A 5,768-nucleotide genomic window follows, 5' to 3' on the forward strand; every position below is an offset into this window, starting at 1 on the left:
AAAAAAAGAAAATACAGGCATGAGAAGCAAGTCTTGCCCTGGCTCGCGGTGGCAAATAGCTACTCACTCCAAAATACTACCGAGGTGGGTTCTTCCATCGTTCCTGAGGAACAAGAAGTAAACCTCAAAGACGTCTAGCATTGTCAGCACTTTGATTACATTGTGTCCTGGCTAAAAATAGTCCAAGGAAATGACCATAGAATTGATGATGTTATTCCACTCATTTGGGAAAGAAAGAAAGGTTTCTCAATAACTAATTAAGATAATCAACCTGAGATGAATCGACATAGTACATTTAGATAGATATACAATTAACCGAAATGTTTTATGAGCAGTCATCAACAGCTTAGCATAGAGAAATACAAACCCTTGACCCTCAAGCCTTCTGTAATCCACATTCTTTTGAATATTTGCACATTGAATTTGCTCCTGTGTATTTATACGGTAGCATCTTTCTTGTACAGAATTGGTCCAATAGGTTGTATCACCAGAGGTAAGGCTACCTCCACAAAGAACCTTAATATTTCTATGATTGTGCTATTCAGAATCATGTTGTTTTATAATGAATTATAAGCCCCAATTCTGGGCTAGCTGAGCAATATGAATGGTTACACTATAGGACCTTGATATTTGATACACGTTTATCAACCACCTCTGCCCTCTATAAGCTCTGTGATATGACACTTGTCACTTAATTTCTGACTGTTACTGACATCTTCCCTACAACTCTTGGATACAAGATCTCATTATAAAGCTCAAGCCAGTCTGCAACTACCCGGGCTCTCTATAAAACTTCAGTGTTGAAATTAGCTAGATTGTTTTCACGTTGAGAGGATTAAATGAGAAAATAAATGAATGTGGCTAGAGACTCCAAAAGTCTTAGTCATTGTCTCAAAAGTTGGTTCTGAGTATGTGCCATTTCATGTGTGAGAATACAAGGATTCAACCCTTAAGTTATGACTAAGGAAGGCTGTAGGGAAATGAAAATGAATGTGTCAAATAGCCCAAGGCTTAGTAAAAAGAAAAACATATCAGTGCAGCCTAGATTAACAAACAAAAAAAAAGGTCAGTTTCATCAGAGTGGTCCAGAGAAGTTATCTGTGAATTGGAAGGCAACATTTCAGGTAGGCCACAGAGGCAGCCATAACATCTAAGAAATTGTCCTATGGGAATCAGAGAAAATTAAAACTTCCAGCGGCAACAAATTAAGGAAGGTATGGAAGATGTGAAGAAGGTCGAGTGGATACCTAAGCAATAGAAGAAAATAAGCTTCCTGTAATCTCATGGCTTTTCCCTAGTCATATTCTATTTTTGTTAACATTTTTACAGTTTTTATTCTTCAGTACTGAGGATCAAATTCAGGGCTTTGCACTTGTTTTGCATATGTCCTACCTTTGACCTATCTCCTCAAGCATTTTTTAAAACTATTGACTTTCAGGTAGACTCTCACTAATTTGCTCAGGTTGTCCTTGAACTTGTGATTCTTCTGCCTCAGTCCTCTCATCCCCCCACCCCAAGTAGCCAGGAAGATGTGTCTCTGATGGAAAATTTGTTTGTTGGTCACCTTCTGTAAAGCAGAGGGTGTGCACGGATTGGGAGCTGTTTGACCATGTAAGATGAATTGTTGTCGTTGGAAGATGCCTGAAGCCAAGGTTTTCTGTGATGCTTGCATTTCCAATGAAATCACCCTGATGCATCTCCACTGCACTGATTAAATGTACCTTCCTTGGCAGCGATGATTTAGAAAGGCCAGGAACTTGGAGTGTCCCTTGAGGTATTTGATGTTGTCCTTGCTGTTACTTAGGACATCCGCAGAGGCATGTCCTCACCCTGCTGCGGCCATTTCAAGTCTGAAGCTGCCAATCCAAGAGGAGTCATACGGAGGCTCAACTCACAGCCTATCTCTTTGAACCAAGCACTCATAGCAACAAGACTGCCCTGTTTCTGTCTAGACAGATCATGACTCCATCCCACCTGGGTTTGGTGGCCAGTGTTTGTTCCAGTGTTTGGCACCCTGTGGATTGAGCATCTTCATTGCACTTAACATTCCTATGTAGATGTTTTGCCTATTTCTCCACAGGCCTAGGGAACAGGTACTGAGCTGTGAACTCAGGTGAGTTGAAAGCGTGCTATTAGACATTACCAGAGGTTAGACCATAGTTTACAGCTCAATTAAGAAGAAGGAGATATACACATCAATATCAACAAACAGTATTCTTGTATTATGTCATGTCATACACAAAGTCAAGTCTGTAATAACCTTTGTCCCACATAGGGCTCAACTACAGCCCTTTGAGGCAGAAACACCCCTGTGACATACAGTGCTGTGAATCGGCATAAGTTACTGATGTTCATAATTTATCAGCAGCCAAATGATACCAGATGATATCAGTTAAATGGTGATTCTCCTCCCCCAATAAAAGCACTGAGCCTGATAGGAAAGAGCTTTAACTGAAAGAGTGACAATAGCTTATCTTCACTTCATAGCACACTAGTAGAGACAAGAGCATCCAGGAGAATAGAGAGGAAAGGAAAAGTAAGGAGAAAGGTGATGGAAAGAGAGATGATGAGAAACCTTTATACAGGTCCAGAAAGATGGCTAAATAGTTAAGAGTATTTGGTGTTCTTCTAAAGGCCCAAGTTCAGTTTTCAGGACCCATGTAACTCCAGTCCAGGGGATCTGCTACACGCTCTGGTCTCTGTAAGCACTTAAATGCATGTGCATACACACACACACACACACACACACACACACACACACACACACACACAAATAATAATAAAATGGACATAGTTTTAAAAGTTAAGAAAAAGAGTTAAAACAAGTTAAGCAATATTAAAGGCATCTTACTACTTTGCTATGTCACACCCTCCAAAAGATTATGGGAATCTCCACCACTGTACTGCATTTACAGAATATAAATATTTACTTGGTAATGTGGAAAATCTGATTAGTAATTAGTAGACCGATTTATTTTAAACTCCAGGACTGGGGTCATTAAGAAGGAAGAAAATCTCTTCAAGAATCAAATTTTAATTCGAAACATGGCAGATTCTGTAGCAGCCTTTGCTCCAAAGCTTACTCAGAGAGCTTTGGGAAATGGTACATTAAACAAGGTGCCCCTGAGACTACATGAGCCAGTCTTTACAATACAAACATACGCAGAAACAGCCCAGATCAGGAGTCAGGGGTTTTTCAGATTCAAGTTTCTTAGTTCATGCTTTATGGAAAAAAAGGAGGGTGTAAGTTAATCTATAAAAATTTCATTTTCCTTCTAAAGAATCCTTGTTTAGTTTCCCCAGGAAGACTTGCCTTCAAATTTTCTTTGATATGTCCATGAGAAAAGATTAAAAACTGTTCACTCAAGACCCACCCTCATCCTAAAAGCACAATAAAAATCATAGCTGTCTGCTGACAGTAGTTTCTGTCCTGCCTGGTCCCACAGCCATTCAGTCCCAAAGAAACACACAGAGGTCTACATTAAAAATAAGCCGGGCGATGGTGGCGCACGCCTTTAATCCCAGCACTCGGGAGGCAGAGGCAGATGGATCTCTGTGAGTTCGAGACCAGCCTGGTCTACAGAGCTAGTTCCAGGACAGGCTCCAAAGCCACAGAGAAACCCTGTCTCGAAAAACCAAAATAAATAAATAAATAAATTAATTAATTAATTAATTAAACGGATTGGTCTATTAGCACAGACTTCTTATTAACTCTTAATCTGACATTAACACATAATTCTTGTCCATGTCAGCCATGTGGCTTGGTACCTTTTATCAGTGAGGCATTCTCATCTTGCTTCCTCTAAGTCTGGGTGACAACTACAGACTGAGCCTTTCTTCTTCCCAGAATTCTCCAATTCTTGTCATCCTACCTATACTTCCTGCCTTTCTACTGGCCAATCAGCATTTTAATAAACCAGTACAACTTACAAAACTTTACAGGGTATAAGACCGTTGTCCCACAGTACTGACAAATGATACCAACATGGACAGCTAAATTCACTTAAAACATGAGAGAGTTTGGGAAGTAATTCTAGACACAAAAGAACAGAGTTAAGCGCAGTTTCTTGGTAGCAGCATTTTCTTGGGGGGGCTCTATTTGGTAGGGGCAAGCATGTCTCATTTAAGAGAGGCTTTCTGACTCAGCTTCAGCTACAAAACCTTGCAGCTTTTTTAAGAGGACCCACCAATAAACACTTAAATGGTGTTTATGAATAGATGACAGCATGATTCTTGTTGGTGGCAGGAACCTTGAAACTCCATATAATTGTGGCAATAAACATGGCTCCTGCTAGTACCTCTGCTGTGAGACTAGACTCTCAGAAAGCTAAGGAATGGGGTGGATCCAACCATCAAAGCCACGACAATCCTAGCCATATTGCTTAGCAAATTAAAGACTCATGTAATCAGAAAAAGAGAGCTATACTGTAAAGATAGATTCAGATGGAAAGAAACCTCTAAATGGTTTAGAGTGTATTTAAAAATAAATGCAGGTTTGGTAAAGAAAAGAAAAAGGATAAAGTTCTTAAGGGGCAGAGAGAAAGAGAGAGAGAGAGAATAGTTGGGTGTGGTGGCACACACACCTTTAATCCCAAATCTTGGGAGGCAGAGGCAGGTGAATCTCTATGAGTTCAAGGACAACTTGATCTACAGAGTGAATTTCAGGACAGCCAAAGATACACAGAAAAACCTTGTCTCAAAAAATACACAGAGAGTCTGTATACTGTATATTATTGTGTTGTCTTTTAATTGTACAACTGCTGAGGAAGGAGAAACAGCTGCTAAAAGATATCTGACTATAAATGCTGCTGGATTAATCTATGTATTTTGAAAATGCCTTGAATTCAAAATTTAAGTCAAAAATATGTTACTTTGGAGAAGAGGTTTTGCTTTTATTTCCACAGGAAATGAAAGACTGTAGATTCATTATGGGTTAAGAAAAATCAAGTTTGATCAAGGAAAACCCCCTGAGAAACCTCCAATAGTAGTGGGTGGCACAGATGTCTAAGTTTTATATCCAGAACAGTTTCAAGACTGCTGGCTGAGATGTTCAAGCCTCACAGAATATTCCAGTCAAGACTTGATCATAATTCTTAATTCTCTTTAGGTCCCCATAAGATTATTAGTGCCCCAAATCAGCAGGAAGTAACCTAGAAAACTATACCCACATTGCCTAAAAAATGCATTATGGGTGTTTGTCTTTGTTTAGAATGTTGGTTGCAAATTGTTGTGGATAATGGTCAGGAAAAAACTAAACAAATAATATTAGATTCAGAATTCTTGTTTTGAAAAAAGGTGGGGAGAGTGAGGAAGTGCTGTGAGATAATGGTCTTATAGCCTATAAATTTTGTAAGTTGTACTGGTTTAATAAAATGCTGATTGGCCAGTAGCCAGGCAGGAAGTATAGGTGGGATGACCAGAATAGAATAATTCTGGGAAAAGGAAAGGTTCAGTCTGCAGTCATCACCCTAACTTAGAGGAAGCAAAATGGGAATGCCTCGCTAATAAAAAGTACTAAGCCACATGGCTGACATGGACAAGAATTATGGGTCAATGTCAGATTAAGAGTTAATTAGAAGTCTAGGTTAATAGACCAATCAGTTTATTTTTAATGTAGACCTCTGTGTGTTTCTTTGGGACTGAATGGCTGTAGGACTGGGCAGGACAGAAACAACTGCCAACAGCTCTCTATAAATCTTCCAGGAAAAGCAAGGTTATACAAATGCTCATGTAGAAGAAGTGCACACGCACACATAAACACACACACA

This window comes from Microtus ochrogaster, chromosome 17 (assembly GCF_000317375.1).
Source record: "Microtus ochrogaster isolate Prairie Vole_2 chromosome 17, MicOch1.0, whole genome shotgun sequence".
Lineage (NCBI taxonomy): Eukaryota > Metazoa > Chordata > Mammalia > Rodentia > Cricetidae > Microtus > Microtus ochrogaster.